Genomic DNA, 17,271 nt, shown 5'->3' with positions numbered 1-17,271 from the left:
TTTGTTTTTTAAAAATTTTATAATAGCCATCCTAGTGGGTGTGGTGAATTGTCTCATTGTCATCTTGATTCCATTTGCCTGATGATTAATGATGTCAAACATCTTTTCATGTATTTTATATTCCAAAGAAGGTATACAAATAGCCTTCAAGTTCCTTTTAGCATATTTGAATTGGGTTGTTTGGTTGTGTTACAGGAATTCTCTATATATTTGGATATTAATCCCTCCTCAGATATAGAATTTGCAAGTATTTTCTCCCATTGTGAGGGCTGCCTTTTCACTCTGTTGATTGTGTCTTTTAATACACGAAGTTTTTAAATTTTTATGAAATCCAGGTTGTTTTTCTTTCACTGTCTGTGCTTTTGGTGTAATATCCAAGAAATCACTGCCAAATCTAATGTCATAACTTTTTTTTACAAATGTTTTCTTCTGAGAGTCTTCTTTAGGTCTTTGATCAATTTTAAATGAATTTTTGTATAAAATAAACATCCAGGCCGGCGCCGCGGCTCACTAGGCTAATCCTCCGCCTAGCGGCACCGGCACACCGGGTTCTAGTCCCGGTCGGGGCGCCAGATTCTGTCCCGGTTGCCCCTCTTCCAGGCCAGCTCTCTGCTGTGGCCAGGGAGTGCAGTGGAGGATGGCCCAGGTGCTTGGGCCCTGCACCCCATGGGAGACCAGGAAAAGCACCTGGCTCCTGGCTCCTGCCATCGGATCAGCGCGGTGCGCCGGCCGCAGCGCGCCGGCCGCGGCGGCCATTGGAGGGTGAACCAATGGCAAAGGAAGACCTTTCTCTCTGTCTCTCTCTCTCACTGTCCACTCTGCCTGTCAAAAAATAAAAAATAAATTAAAAAAAAAAAATAAACATCCAACTTAATTTTTTGCACAGTCACCTATTGATAACTTCTTATTTTAATGCGGTACATTTGTTACAATTAATGTGCTAATACATAAATTTTTAATATTAATCCTTAATTATTTATTAGTTCCACATTTTATTCAGATGTCCTTGGTTTTTACCTAAATCTCTTTTCTGTTCCTGGATCTTATTCAGGACACCACATTATTTTAGTTGTCATATCTCCTTAGGTTCCTCTAAGCTATGACAGTTTCTCAAACTTTCCTTGTCCTAAATGACTTTGACAGTTTGGAGGAGTATTCGTCAGGTATTTTTGTAGGCTGCCCTCTGTTGGAATTTGTCCGATGTTTTCCTCATTCATTAGAAACGGGGTTATAGGTTTCTCAACCCAACCAATTACCACCACCTCACTTCTAGTGCTTTCCCTAACTTCTTTTCTTCTATATATCTCCAGTATTTTTTTAATTTTTAAATCTATTTATTGGAGAGGCAGACACACAGCAAGAGACAGAGAGTTCCCATCCACTGGTTCATTCTCCAAGTACCTGCAACAGCCAGTGGGCCAAAACCAGGAGCCAAGAACTCAATCCAGGTCTCCCATATCTGTGGCAGGAATCAAACTACTTGATCATTACTGCTGCCTCCCAAGGTCCACATTAGCAGGAAACTGGAATTGGGAACTGGAGCTGGGGATCTAACCCAGACATGCTGATGTGGGATATAGGCTTACTAACCAGCCTCTTAACCACTGGGACAAATATTCACCCACCTCCAGTGTTTTTATGTAAATATGAGTATGTATTTTTTTCTACCTTTCTCATACAAAGGGTATATGTTAGCTTGGGTCCTCTGAAAAACTATTGCTAAAACAGACTTAAATGTGAGAATAATTCCCAGAGTTGGAATTTTTGGGTCAAAAGGAAAATGCATTTGCAATTTATAATAAATGTTTCTAAAATTATTCTCCACAGGGATTGTCCCATTTTGCACTCCCACCAGCTGACAATGAGATTGCCAGTGTCTCCTCGCCTTGCCAAAAGAACGTGCTATCAAACTTTGGAATTTTGTCAATCGGCTGTGTGAGAAGTGGTGTGATTTTAATTTGCATTTATCCTATGAGTATTTTTGATCATCTTTTCATGTATTTAATGTCATTGGTATTTCCTTTTCTATGGACTATTGTGGGGAGCAACTCGGACTAGACTAAGTTACTCGAATTAAGACTTATTCTATGCATCTGCTCTCCCACAATATGGCGCTGGGAGAGGAGTAAACAGCTTCTACACAGCTGCCTCCAGTTCGACCAATAACCTGCAGGAGCTGATCCTGCTCCTGATTGCAGGAGAGCAGCGTACTCGGCGTGTGGGTAGCAGAGTTGGGATCGGTGGAAGAGGACTATAAAGGAGGAGAGAGACAACATGCACCGGGAACATCTAAAGGGAACATCCGGATAACATCTGAGCAGCCCCCGAGAGAGCCGAGAGAGCCGGCCGGCGGTGTGCCGCTCCCCCGCGGAAGTGGGAAAGTGGCAGGGGGGCCCGCCCCTCCACGGAGGTGGAAGGATCGGCAGCCAACCCGGGAAGGACCAGCAGCAAACCAGAGAAGGGCTGAGCAGACGAAAGAACAGCGCAGGGTCCAGTGTCGTTCCTCCGCGAATGGGGGAGTGACAGACTATTTGTTTATGTCCTTTACCAATTTACTATTCTATTATTAGATACTCTTTTTAAATTTTTTAAAATTTATTTGACAGGTAGAGTTTACAGAGAGAGAGAGAGAGAGAGAAAGGTCTTCCTTCCAGATACTCTTAATATAAAAGAGAAATTAGCTGTTGGTCTAAGAAGCTTTGCATTTTTCAGGTTGTAATTTGTCTTTTGGCTTTGTTAATGATGTATAAGTTATGAAGAAGTTATTTTACATAATATAATTACTTAATCCTTTATTTTATGTTTTCAAAGTCTTAATTAGAAAGGTTTTCCTCTGGATAAGGTGCTAAAAGACTTGTTCCAGGGGCTGGCACCACGGCATAGCAGGTAAAGCCGCCACCTGTAGTGCCGGCATCCCATATGGGCATGGGTTTGAGTCCTGGCTATTCCACTTCCAACCCAGCTCTCTCCTACGGCCCAGGAAAGCAGTGGAAGATGACCTAAGTCTTTGGGCCCCTGCACCCACATGGGAGACCCGGAAGAAGCTTCTGGCTCCTGGCTTCAGATGGCGCAGCTCCGGCCGTTGCGGCCATCTGGGGAGTGAACCAGCAGATGGAAGACTCACTCTCTCTCTCTCTCTCTCTCTCTCTCTCTCTGCCTCTGCCTTTCAAATAAATAAATAAACCTTTTTTTTAAAGGAATTGTTCCATGTATTTTTCAAGTATTTTCATCTATGCACTTTTTCTTTTGAAAGGTAGATATACACAGACAGACGGAGAAACACAGAAACAGACAGACACAGAGAGATCTTCCATTTGCTTCCTCATTCCCCAAATTCCTGAAAAATCCAGGCTGAGCCAGGCTGAAGCCGCGGGTCCAGAGCTCAACCCAGGGCCCACATGGGTGGCAAGGACCCAACTATTTGAGCCATCACCTACTGCCCCCAGGGTGCACATTAGCAGGAAGCTGGAATTGGAGGAGTCAGGACTTGAACCAAGGCACTCTGATGTGGAATAAGGATGTCCAAGCAGCATCTTAACCACTGCGCTAAAAACTCATCCCCATGTATATTTTACATGAGTTTTTAAAAAGTTTATTTATTTGAAAGGCAGAGTTACAGAGATTGAGAGAGACAGACAGACAGACAGAGCTTCCTTCCATCTGCTGATTCACTCCCCAAATAGCTGCAAAGGTCAGATCTGGGCTAATCTGAAGCCAGCAGCCAGGAACTTCTGGGTCTTCCACGTGGCCCAAGTACTTGCACATCTTCCACTGCTTTCCCAGGCCCATTAGCAGGCAACTGAATCAGAAGTAGAGTAGCCAGGACTTGAACTCGTGCCCATGTGGGATGCCAGTGCTGTGGGCTGCAGCTTTAACCCACTACACCACAGCACTGGCCCCCCCATACAATTTTTTTTTTAATATGGAACGCTTCACGAATTTGCGTGTCATCCTTGCACAGGGGCCATGCTAATCTTCTCTGTATCGTTCCAATTTTAGTATATGTGCTGCCGAAGTGAGCACCCTATACAATTTTTTTAAAACTTAAATCCTCTATTGATTTTAAATCTATCCAAGTGTATTGTACTAAGCCTGAATCCACCTAACTTCTTCAAGGGGACTACCCAGTTGTACTAAAATACACATGCCTGCTCACTGATTTGAGATGCCACCTCTATCAGGCACTAACTTGTTTTGTTCCTTATGTTTGCCAGTCTATTCCTGTACAAGTACCAGCCTGTTTTTAATTAGTAAGTCTATACTATCTAGCTGTTTGTTTGTTTCTTATCTCAATGCACTGATCTCATTTCTTCCTTTGGAAAGTTTTTCTAACCATTTTTGCTTACTTTACACCATAAATTTAGAATCATCTTGTCTAATTGTCCCTTGTCCAAAAAAATCTATTGATATTTTTCTGAAGGTCACATTATAAATTAACTTAGGAGGAGTGGTTGAGTCTTACTACCCCTTAGAACACAGTACACGTGTCTGTTTGTTTCAGGTTGCATTAATGGGGACAGGCGTTTGGCACAGTGGTTAAGATGCCATTGAGGCAGTCACATCCCATTTCTGAGTGCCTGGGTTCAAGTTCCAGCTCTGCTTCCAACTCCAATTCATTCTCTCTCGCTCTCTCTCGCTCTCTCCCCCCCCTTCTATCTCTTTCTTTGCCTTACAAATAAATAATAACTTAAAATACTTTTTAACTTGCATTGATGTCTTTGAAAGTATTTTAACATTTTTCTGAAAAAGATTTTGCAGGGCCTGGCATTACGGTATAGCAGGTAAAGTGCCACTTGCAATGCCAGCATCCCATATGGGCGTGCCAGTTGGAGTCCCAGCTGTTTTACTTCCAATCTAGCTCTCTGCTAACACACCTGAAAAGCAGCAGAAGGTGGCCTGAGTACTTGGGGCCCTGCCACTTGTTGGTAAAATGACACAGTCTTATCTGTGGCGCGGTCTACTCCAGGGACACCATCCTGGACTCTAGCCCCCACCGCCATTGCTGGAAGCCAAGTGACCACATGGCCCAACCACAGGTGTCAGCTCCACCCCCATCCTAATGGGATTTGCTGCTCCTACTTCCCTGCCCACCCCCCGGCAAAGGTTTAATAGGACCTGTTCCCGAACAGATATCTCTCTCTTATGCTCTCCTCTTTTTTTCCTCTTCGTCCCTTCCCTCCGGTCTGTCGGGTTTCTCCCACCGATAAACCCGTTCCCCTTACTCCAGTGTTTGGTGTGTTTTGTGGCGACCTTACATCATTCACATGGGAAATCAGGAATGAATTCCAAGCTCCTGGCTTCAGCCTGGCCCAGCCCCAGGCATTGCAGCCATTTGAGGAGTGAACCGCAAAAAAAAAAAAAAAAAAAAAAAAAAAAAAACCTTTCTCCTTTCTCTCTTTCTCTACTTTCTCTATTTCTCTTTTGGGGCAGGCGTTGTGGTACAATGAATTAAGCTACCACTTGGATTACCCTATATTGGAGTGCCTGAGATCAAGTCCCGCCTCCACTTCTGATCCAGTTTTCTGCTAATACGCACCCTAGGAGGAAGCAGATGATGGCTGAAGTACTTGGGTTCCTGCTACCCACATGAGAGACGCTACAGCATGCCTGGCTCCTGGCTTGGCCTGACCCAGCCCTGGATGTTGGGAACATTCGTGGAGTGAACTAGTAGATAGAAGATCTTTCCCTTCTCTCTCTCCCTCTCTATTGCCTTTCAAATAAATAAAAATACTTTTAAAATATTTTGCATATTTTATTTCCATGTTTTATTTCTTTGTGTTGTTACAATAAAGAGGATTTTCTGCTGCAGTCCACCTTCAGATTATCATTTGTGTATACGAAAGCATTTGATTTCTATATAATAATATGAATATTGAATTACTGAATTCCTTCTCTACTACTGATAGGTAGTAATTTTTAGCTGATCGTCTTGGATTTTTTCATGAGTACAATCATACCACCTTCCAATACTGCCAGTTTGACTTCCACATTACCAACTTCACTATGCTTTCAATTTCTTCCCATTTTCCAATTGCGCTACCAAGCAAGACAATGGAGAATGAAGTGGGCAGATCACCAGGAGGCCAGAAGAGGCCTCCAGTGAGGGCGCTTGCTGGGTTTGTGTTTTCTCACATTAAGCTGCCATTATAGCCACCAATTTATGCCTGGCACAGCACTCAACTCTTAACTTACAAATTCCTATTTCATCTTACAAGTATTCTATGAGATTTGTAGCACTTTTATCAGCTTCATTTTACAGATTAAAAACCCTGAAGGGGTCTGAGTTGTGGAGTAGCAGGTAAAAGCCACCACCTGCCACACCAGCATCTCATATGGGTGCAGGTTTGAGTCCCAGCTACTCCACTTCTGATCCAGCTACCTGCTAATGGCCTGCAAAAAGCAGCAGAAGATGACCCAAGTCCTTGGGATCCTGCACCCATGTAGGAGACCCAGAAGAAGCTCCCGGCTGCTAGCTTTGGCCTGGCACAGCCCCAGCCATTGCAGCCATCTAGGGAGTGGACCAGCGGTGGAAGATCTCTTTTTTTTTTAACTTTTTTTTTTTTTTTTTTTTTTTTTTTTTTTACAGGCAGAGTGGACAGTGAGAGACAGAGAGAAAGGTCTTCCTTTTTTCCATTGGTTCACCCCTCAATGGCCGCTGCGGCCGGCGGGCTGTGGCCGGCGCACCGCGCTGATCCGAAGCCAGGAGCCAGGTGCTTCTCCTGGTCTCCATGCGGGTGCAGGGCACAAGCACCTGGGCCATCCTCCACTGCCTTCCCGGGCCACAGCAGAGAGCTGGACTGGAAGAGGAGCGACCAGGACAGAATCCGGCGCCCCGACTGGGACTAGAACCCGGGGTGCCGGCGCTGCTGGCAGAGGATTAGCCTATTGAGCCACAGCGCCGGACTGTTAGTATCTTTAATATCATTCTTTTCCTACATTTTGAACAAAAGGCCTATGTTTTCACTTCATACTGGGCCCTGCAAGTTACATTGCCAGTCCTGTTTTTAACAAGCTTCCCAGTGATTCTAAGAGCAAGGGCAGGATTGAGAGGCACTGGGGCTGTCCTTTGAAAGCACTGGTCAGTGGCGACTTGGCAGGACTCCGAGCATTGGGTGGGCAGGTGCTGCCCTCTAGTGCCTCTGGCTGCCACTAGGCGCACCCGCTACACTTCCGCAGCGTCCTCACCAGCCTGGTGGGCTCCTGCCTGTCGCTGCTCTGGGCCTCCCATTCAACCCCCTGAAACTTTAGCTCTTGGGCATTAACAAACATGCTTGTGTGTAAAAGCTTGCTGCTGAATGGCAGGAGCTACGCATCTCTGTCCCAGCACCCTGGGGAATCTCAGAGGTTCACTAGGATTGTTTGAGTCTAAGGGGCAAAACCTAACATCTGTGACATGCCTGGCGGGACTTTTTTTAAAAGACATTTTAGGGGCTGGTACTGTGGCATATCCCTGGCCTGAAGCCCCGGCACCCCGTATGGACGCCAGTTCTGGCCCCGGCTGCTCCTCTTCCAATCCAGCCTCTGCTATGGCCTGGAAAAGCAGTAGAAGATGACCCAAGTCCTTGGGCCCCTGCCACCCACATGGAAGACCTGGATGGAGTTCCAGGCTCCAGGCTCCTGGCTCCGGATCGGCACAGCTCCAGCCATTTCAGCCATCTGGGGAGTGAGCCACCACATGGAAGACCTCTCTCTCTGTCTCTACCTCTCTCTATAACTCTTGTCTTTCAAATAAATAAATCTTTTAAAAAACTAATTTTCCCTTGTTAAAGGACTTATTTTAATTTTCTTGAGAGAAGTATATTCACGGCCTTTTATATTCACAGCCTACTTCTTATACTCAGGTGAGCCAGCTACCCTATAAGCTGAAGCTGAGTGAGGGCTGGAAAATCCAATTGCCCACTCAGCTGCTCCTGTTCACCACTGTTCACCGGGCCAGGCCAGAGCAGCTGTGGCAATGAGAAAGCAGGCCTGGGGAGCTGCCATGGGAGGTCCCGCCAGAACTGCCACCACCTCAGCTGTGGAGCCCAAATGCTCAGCCTTCCTCAGCTCCTTCCACCCTCTCCTCTGTGCTGAGTCTTGGCGGGGGGGGGGGGGGGGTCTGCCAGCTGGCTGCTGCTCACTCAAAGCCCTCCCCTGCTCCTGTGCACTCCGTGTACCCACCAGGCTCGCCTAGCATCCACCCAGCAGTGGCACCAGCTTCTGCCCAGGCCGGCTGGTCAGGAGGTAGACCTTGTCTCTTCTTCCCCTGTGCTAACACACTCTGACTCCTGGCTGCCTGTTTAACACCTGTCTGGATGGTAGAGCAGTTGACTAATGAGTATGTCATGGACCTGGATTGAACAAAAAAAAAGCCCTGCCCAGTCATGACGGATGATCTCCACTAGGGCGGTTCTTGGGCCAAAGAGCACCCGGTCCAGGCAGGACCTGGGCCGCTGTTGACCTTTCCATCCGAGAAACTTGACAAATGGTATTCGAGTGCTCAGTGTACTTGAGTGCGCCATCTCCAGCACGTGTGCTGTAACTGCTCCTCTCTCACACAGCAGTGTGCGTGTGGAGCAGAAGGGAGTCACAGCGGATACTATACAAATACTCTTAAGTCACCTCTATTTTTCATCAGGTTAGACATTTGAAGATTTGGGCACAGTATTATTTAGTAACACATCACCAATGTTGAAAGCAACTGCTTTGGGGAAAAAAAGTGGTTATTCTCATCAGAAAGCAATTCTACATGGCACTGATGCAATTTGCAACACAGTGCGCAGCAAGCTAATTTTGTTATCTTTTAAAAATGTTTTATACACCTATTTGAAAGACACAGAGAGCTCCTAATCACTCCCCAAAAGCCCTCAACAACCACAGCCTGGCCCCACTGAAGCTAGGAACCTGGAATTCAATCCAGGTCTCCCACGTAGGTGACTCGTGCACGGTATTGCATGAAAATGAACCTGGAATTGAGAGGGGAGCTGGAACTCGAACCCAGGTACTCTGATAAGGGATGCGGGCATCCCAAACAGCAGCTTCACTGCTAGGCCAAACGCCTGCCCTGAGTATAAATTGAATGTACAGCTAAGGCTCTGTGACTATGAGCACTCCTAGTGAGCGGCAGTCAACTAGGTCTTCCAAATCTCCAGCCTACTGATTCTCCACGAAGTTCTTGATATCAGGTACCCAACCGAGCCTTGCTGCCCATAGACTGTCCCCACGGCCCGTGCTTATCTCCAGTCCCCAGTCCCCAGTCCCCAGGGTGGGTTCTTCTTCCAGTTTAGAATTAACACTGCTTGGGAGAAACAGGGAACGAGTAGCCGGCGCCGCGGCTCACTAGGCTAATCCTCCGCCTAGCGGCGCCGGCACACCGGGTTCTAGTCCCGGTCGGGGCGCCGGATTCTGTCCCGGTTGCCCCTCTTCCAGGCCAGCCCTCTGCTGTGGCCAGGGAGTGCAGTGGAGGATGGCCCAGGCGCTTGGGCCCTGCACCCCATGGGAGACCAGGAAAAAGCACCTGGCTCCTGGCTCCTGCCATCGGATCAGCGCGGTGCGCCGGCCGCAGCGCGCCGACCGCGGCGGCCATTGGAGGGTGAACCAACGGCAAAGGAAGACCTTTCTCTCTGTCTCTCTCTCTCACTGTCCACTCTGCCTGTCAAAAAAAAAAAAAAAAAAAAAAAAAAACAGGGAACGAGTAGAGAGAGGGCCAGCCATCTCCCTAAGGAGCAAAAGGCAGCTGTTTATTTCCCACTCAGGTAGGTGAGAAAGGCTGTGAATATAGAAGACACTCCTAGGATCTGCGGGGAGGGCTCCCTGATGTGAGCGCAATGACCCATGTCCCGGGTCCTGGGATGTGTGGGGAGCGCTACCCTGACATGAACGTGATGTCCCGGGTCCTAGGATCTGCGCATCCTTCCCCAGACCACAGCGACTTACCACAAGTGGCCTTTCCATTTTGAGGGGATAAATGCCAGAAGAAATTTCTCTACAGACAAACCCCTGTACCCACAAAAGATGAGTGGCCTTTCTCCCAGTCTTGGCTGGGATCAGCTTTAAACCACATCCATCAAACAGTCTTCACAAGGATCCAGAGAACCCCCTCATCCTCTCCACTATGAAATCCTCTCACTACTTGGTTAACGCCACTCTTTGGATAACTGGTTGCTATTCTCACCCTGTCTGTTATACTACAGTCTGCTTAAGTATTTACAGGTGATAATGGAATGAACCAAGGCCTTCAGCAACCAGGCGGTCAACCAAACGCTGCTACAGGGATTACTCAGCTCTCCACCCAGGAGACAGCAGCTTGAGACATCGCCCCATGCCAGCGGAGAGCACCTTGTCACCCATGTCAGCAGGAAGTAGCTCTAAAGACAGTTTGTCACCCCTCTATCCCTCCTGGACTTTTGGGGCCAATGTATCCCCATGCAACTCCTGCTTTAGAAAAAAAAAGGGGGGGGGGAATGTTAGTAAAATGGTGCAGTCTTATCTATGGCGTGATCCACACCCCCAACACCATCCTAGGCTCTAGCCCCCACCGCCATTGCTGGAAACCAGGTGGTCACATGGCCCAACCACAGGTGTCAGCTCCACCCCCATCCTAATGGGATTCGCTGCTCCTACTTCCCTACCCGTCCCCTGGCAAAGTTTGAAAAGGACCTGTCTGAGCACGTAGCTCTCTTTCTCTCCCATCTCTTGATCGATCTCTCTCCCTCTCTCTGTCTCTCTGTCTCTCTTGGTCTTTCTCTTATGCTCTCCATCTCCCTCTTTTCCTTCTTTGCCTTTCCCTCTGGTCTGTTGGGTTTCCCCCAATAAACCCTTTCCCTTTAAAAAAAAAAAAAAAAGGTAGAGCAGCAGAGCAGCCAGGACTCATATAGGATGCTGGTACTGCAGACTGTGGCTTAACCTGCTGAGCCACAACACCAGCCCCTTTTTCTTTTTCTAAAAAATATTTGCTGGGCTGGCACTATGGCATAGTAGGTTAACCATCTGCCTGTGGCACTAGCATCTTGTATGGGCTCCAATTCAATCCTGGCTGCTCTACTTCCCATCCAGCTCCTTGCTGATAACCTGGGAAAGCAGTAGAATATGGTCCAAATTCTTGGGCTCCTGCACCTAAATGGGAGACACAGAAGAAGCTCCTGGCTTCTGGCTTCAGATCAACTCAGCTCTGGCCATTGCAGCTATTTGGGGAGTGAACCAACAGATGGAAGACCTCTCTCTGTCTGTAACTATGCCTCTCAAGTAAATAAATAAGTCTTATTTGAAAGACAGAGTTCCAGAGAGAGGGAGAGATCTTCCATCCACTGGTTTACTCCCCAAATGGGATCCAAAGTAGGGCAGCCAAGACTAGAACCGGTGCTCATGTGAGATGCCTGTGTCACATTTCTTTCAGTCTGTCCTTTAACTTCAGTGCTGTTGCTACCATATTTTCAGGTAGTAAATATATTAGCCTGGAAGGCATCTATTGCAACTACCCTCATTATCACCGTAGTTAATTGAGGGGGCTAGCATTGTCACTGTCACGTAGTGGGTAAGGCCACCTCCTGTGATGTTAGCATCCCAAGGGGTGCCAGTTCGTATCCTGGATGCTCCACTTCTGAACCAGGTCCCTGCTAATGGCCTGGGAAAAGCAGCAGAGGATGGTCCAAGTGTTTGGGCCCCTGCCACCCACATGAGAGACCCAGGTGAAGCTCCTGGTTCCTGGCTTCAGCCTGGCTCAGCCTTGGCTGTTGTGGTCATCTTGGGAGTGAACCATCAGATGGAAGATATCTCCCACCCCACCCCCACCCCCCAGAACTCTGCCTTTCAAATAAATAAATCTATTTTTAAAAAGTTAACTGAATCATAGCTCTTTGTTAAAAAAATATTTATTATTTATTTGAAAAGCAGAGAGAGAGAGAGAGAGAGAGAGGTCTTCCATCCTGGTTCACTCCCCAAATGGCTGCAACAGCCAGAGCTGTGCCGATCTGAAGCCAAGAGCCAAGAGCTTCTTCTGGGTCTCCCACATGGGTGCAGGCGCCCAAGCACTTGGGCCATCTTCCATTGCTTTCCCAGGCCATAGCAGAGAGCTGGATTGGAAGTGGAGCAGCCGGGACTAGAACTGGCACCCATATGAGGTGCTGGCACTGCAGTCAGCAGTTTTACCTGCTACGCCACAGCACCGACCCCATGGCACAGCTCTTTGCTGGGAGGAGCCTGCAGCAATATTCCTAGTTTTCCCAGAGGTGTCTGTACAGAACTGCTGAGAGCCAGCAACTACAGGGCGGTGTGTCAGGGTCCAAGGCCCATTGGTCCATTCACAGCACTGTCCCAGAGTCTCTTCTCTCTGCAGGTCTGTTCTGAGCTCAGGTTTGTGAGAGGAGCTCTTTGGGAATCTTTCATCTACTTATTTTCCAGATGAGTTTTTCTTCTATATTTATGAAATTAAAAGCCAGTTAATATCCCTTTCAGTCTAGGCATATTTGCACTGGGTTTGATGAAATTTCACAAAATAAAAATGTTTTTCCTGTACAGATAGATTTTTTTATATTTTTTTTATTTATTTTAAAGGCAAAGTGACAGAGCAGGGGGTGGGGGACAGAGAGAGAGAGAGAGAGAGAGAGAATCTTCCACCCACTGGTTCACTCTCCAGATGATGGCAGCTGTAGTGGGGACATGCCAAAACCAGGAGCCAGGAACTCCATCCTGGTCTCTCACATGACAGCAGGGGCGGAAGTACTTGGGCCACCATCTGCTGCTTTCCCAGGCCCGTTTGGAGGGAGCTACAGCAGAACTAGAGCAGCTAGGACTTGAATTGACATGTGGTATGGGATGCTGGCCTCACAGACTGTGGCTTTACCCGCTGTTCTACAGTGCTGGGCCTGATTTTTTATTTTTTGATATTCCTTTGGACATTTCAAAAGTGATTGGGGAGGGGCCAGTGCAGTAGGTTAATCCACTGCCTGCAGCGCCAGCATCCCATATGGACGCCAGTTCGAGTCCAGGCTGCTCCTCTTCCAATCCAGCTCTCTGCTATGGCCTGGGAAAGCAGTGGAAGATGGCCCAAGTATTTGGGCCCCTGTACCTGAATGGGAGACCTAGAAGAAGCTCCTGGCTCCTGGCTTCAGATCATTGCAGCTCTGGCAGTTATGGCCATTTGGGGTATGAACCAGCGGGAGGAAGATTTTCTCTCTGTCTCCTCTACCTCTTAAATAAATAAACTCTTTTTTAAAAAAAAGTGATTGCAGTAGGGAGGGCGGGGGTAGATGTGTGGCAAGCCATTAAGGTTCTGGTTAATGTGTTTACCAGAGGCTGGGGGGGTGGGAGTGGAAAGGAGGGATGGGGAAATGTTGACTGATGGGTACTGGGATTAACTAGGTAGGAGTAAGACGTTCTGGGGTTCTATTGCACACTAGGGTGATTACAGACATTGTTAATGCACTATTCATTTCTCTAATTTAAAAAAAAAAACCTAGAGTGGAAATTTGGATGCTTTCACTATAAAGAGATTTTAAATGCTTAAAAGGATAAACATATTTACCTTGCTTGGATATTACACAATGTATACATGTAACAAAACATCTGGGGACAGCACTGTGGCACAGAAGGTAAAGTTGCTGCCTGCAGCACTGGCATCCTATATGGGCGCTAGTTCGAGACCCAGCTGCTCCACTTCCAAGCCAGCTCCCTGCTGATGTACCTGGGAAAGCAGTGAAGGATGACCCAAGTCCTTGGGCTCCTGCACCCATGTGGGAGACCTGGAAGCAGCTCCTGGCTCCAGTCTGACCCAGCCCTGGCCTTTGCAGCCATTTGCAGGGAATGAACCAGAAGATGGAAGCACTCTCTCTCTCTCTCTCTCTCTCTCTCTCTGCCTTTCTTTCTCTGTAACTCTGCCCTTCAAATAAATATTTTTTTAAAAAAATCACATAATGTCCCATAAATACACACAGTTTTTATGTCTGTAATTCCAAAAAATGATTAAAAAAAAAAGAAAAGAAGAAGAAGACCAAAAAAATGGGGGAGAGAGTTACAGTTGTGACAGGGTGGCCTTAAGTTTAAGGTTTTCCCACAGGACATAGCCTGCCTGGGTGGTTACAGGTTATCTTGCTTGGTTGCTTCAGAGCAGGGCCTGTTCCTTTGAGAGAAACAAGTTATAGATATCAGTCTGCTCCTCTGGCTGTAACCAGCATATTTCTGGCTTCTGTGCTTCCGCTTGCTTGCTTGATAATGGCCAAGGCCACCAAAATGCAGTTTCTGCCTTTAAACCCCCTCTCCACATCCCCCCAAATACACTGCAATTTAGGGCTGTCTTCGGACTTGCTCTGTGAGAGGGCAGTCACCAGCTGGCTAAGACTCCTAATTTGACCTCAAAAGTCTCGCTGTGTTTTTAATCTGCATGCCCCACAACACAGTTGTGGAGCAAAAGGTTAAGCTAGCACTTGGGACACTTGGGACACCTACATCCCATGTCGGAATACTTGGGTTTCAGCCTGCATGTTTCAGGCATTTGGGGGAGTGAGCCAGCGGACTGAGTTTCTGTCTCTCCACCTTTCAAATAAACAAACATTTTTTTAAATGATTCAGGTTAAGGGGCCGGCACTGTAGCACGGTAGGCTAAGCCTCCACCTGCAGCGCCAGCTTCCCATATAGGTGTCCTGGCTGCTCCACTTCCGATCCAGCTCCCTGATTACGGCCTGGGAAAGCAGCAGAGGATGGCCCAAGTGCTTGGGCTCCTGCAACTGCATGGGAGACCCAGAAGAAGCTCCTGGCTTTGGAATAGCCCAGCTCCGGCCGTTGTGGACATTTGGGGAGTGGACCAGCAGATGGAAGACCTCTTTCTCTGTCTCTCCCTCTTTCTGTCTGTAACTTTACCTCTCAAATAAATAAATATATCTTAAAACAAACCAACAAAAAAAGAATTGGAAAAGCAACTATGCTTAAATGAGTTCAGTAATTCTGTGCTCTTTTGCAGATCTTTTAAATATGTTTTTTTTTTTTTTTTTGAATTTTCATCTCCTTGGAAGGCAGAGCATTTGAGCCACCACCTGCTGCCACCCAGGATGCACTAGCAGGAAGTGGAGCAGCTGACGCTCGAACTCACACTCCCATAGCACAATGCCGTATTCCGAGCAGAGGCTTAACCTGCCATGACGCAACACCTACTTCTATACCACGGCTGCTTTTCTCCCAGTATTTTCAAGAGTTTTCTCAGGTTTAGTACATAGGCATAACCCACTGAACCCTTATATATCCTAAAAGCATGTCCTCTTCCCTTCTCTCCCCTCATTTAAAACTGTTAACACAAAATATTTAAGCAAAACTAGAAAACAGAGCCTGGTCAAAGCTTATTACTCGATTTTTTTTAAAGATTTATTTATTATTTGGAAGGCAGAGTTACAGAGAGGTAGAGGCAGAGGCAGAGAGAGAGGTCTTCCTTCTGCTGGTTCATTCCCCAAATGGCCACAAAGACCAGAGCTGGGCCAATCTGAAGCCAGGAGCCAGGAGATTCCTCTGGGCCTCCCACGTGGGTGCAGAGGCCCAAGCACTTGGGCCATCTTCTACTGCATCCCCAGGCCATAGCAGAGAGCTGGATTGGAAGTGGAGCAGCCGGGACTCAAACTGGCATCCGTATGGGATGCCGGCGCTGCAAGCGGCAGCTTTACCGGTTCCGCCACAGCACCGGCCCTGTACTCATTCTTTGTAAGAGATTGAAGTGAAGGAAGGAAAGGCAGACACGAAGGGATGGAAAGCAAATAGAAGGCGGTGCATTCCAGAGCCAGCCCAGCTGTTAGCTGGCCAGGTAGGACCTCTCTAGGCGATACAGAAACACCATGCTTATTCCTGGTTGCGTCCCAAACAGCAGCAAACTCTTGCTAGATGTCCCCCGGGCTAATTTCCCCATATATATTCTTTGTCAGAAATAGGCCCACTTGTCCAAACCTAAAGGCAAGTGAGCCTAGAATTGGGAACCTGGCAAAGGGGACCAATTGCTTTGATGATCTATTCCTGATTAATAAATCACCCTCCTCCAAAATAAGTGGCTTTAAAAAAACGATCACAGCATATTGTTAATATCCATCATTGTTTGGGAGATTGACTGGGGTCAGCTAGGCAGTTTTCACAGCTGCTGTCAAGACAATGTTGGTGGTGGCTCATACGGCTGCTGCCTGAGTTGAGAAGATAAACAGCTGAAGCTACAGCAAGGTACCCTTAGCATCTCACTCTCTTCCTATGTAGCTGCTCCTGGTGACCTGCTGGACTTCCTGCATGGCTACTCAGGAATTCAAGGGCATGTGTCCCGAGAAAGACAGCTAAGCAGAAACCATGTTGCCTTTTGTGACCTAATGGCGGAAGTCCCACAAGAACATTCACCCCATCTTCTGTTTGTTCAGTGAGTCCCAAAGGTCTGCCCACTCTCAGGGAGAGAGGAAACAGATGCCATCACCGAATGGTGAAATGACAAGTTTCAGGAAGATCGTGTCAAGTCACTGTGGCCAATTTTTTGGAAAATATAATATACCTTGCTTGTCTTTTCTCAGTCATGGTTCATCCTGAGGAACTGGCCATGTTACATCCCTGAATAAAAACTAGGATTCATCATATATTGCTGGTCAGAATGGGAAATGGTACAGCCACAGTGGAAAACTGTTGATTCCTCAAAAAGTTAAACATGGGGTTACCATTTGACCCAGCAATTACACTCTTATGTATATTCCCAAGAGCACTGAAAACAGGAGTTCAAGCAAAACTTTGTACATGAACGTTCATTTAAACATCATTCACAATAGCTTAAAAGTGGAAATAACCCAAGTTTCTATTAACTCATGAGTGGGTTAAAGAAATGTAGTTTATCCGTACGCTATGTATGTATGGTTTTCATGGAAGAATATCATTTGGCCATAAAAAGAAACATATACAATAGGTTCCACAGCATGGACGAAACTTGAATACATTAAGCTACAGGAAAGAACCCAGATGCAAAAGGCCATAAATTGTATGATTCTGTCTATGTGGAGTGTTCGGAATAGGACAATCCATAGGAACAGAAAACAGATTACTGGTTCCCAGGGACTGGAAGGAAAATAGAATGGGAATCGAATGCCTAATGACTAAAGTGTCCTCCTTGTGGGGGTGAGATATAAAAATATTCTGGAATTATTGTGATGGTTGCCCAGTGATGTGAACATACTAAAACCCACTGATTTGCATACTATAAAACGGTTAAATGGTAGATCTTACCTCGGCTTTTTTAAAAAGGGTTCAGTTGGCTAGGAAGCAGTGAGAGAATGACAATTGGAAGCTAAATTCCTG

The 17,271-nt window shown here is 46.9% G+C and overlaps 1 long non-coding RNA gene and 1 other non-coding gene across 11 annotated transcripts in view; one reads left to right on the top strand and one right to left on the bottom strand.

The window, feature by feature from the left end:
* The window catches only part of LOC138844625 (uncharacterized), a 39,214-nt gene extending 33,412 nt beyond the window's left edge, over positions 1–5,802 (top strand). For 7 of the 10 annotated variants that reach the window (XR_016210655.1, XR_016210650.1, XR_016210648.1 and 4 more), the window contains one exon: positions 5,431–5,802. This is a non-coding gene — a long non-coding RNA (uncharacterized LOC138844625). Of the gene's footprint in view, positions 1–1,827; positions 2,331–5,430 lie in introns of those variants that run through there. The other 3 variants (XR_016210645.1, XR_016210644.1, XR_016210653.1) reach the window with 3 other exon arrangements.
* On the bottom strand, positions 3,917–4,023 carry LOC127484965 (U6 spliceosomal RNA). Its single transcript, XR_007912170.1, has one exon. It is a non-coding gene; the product is annotated as a U6 spliceosomal RNA (small nuclear RNA).
* Positions 5,803–17,271: the final 11,469 nt, after the last annotated feature.

This window comes from Oryctolagus cuniculus, chromosome 1 (genome assembly GCF_051225735.1).
Source record: "Oryctolagus cuniculus isolate XC-2025 breed Fujian yellow rabbit chromosome 1, ASM5122573v1, whole genome shotgun sequence".
Classification (NCBI taxonomy): Eukaryota; Metazoa; Chordata; class Mammalia; order Lagomorpha; family Leporidae; genus Oryctolagus; species Oryctolagus cuniculus.
This window is presented reverse-complemented; position numbering and strand designations above follow the sequence as displayed.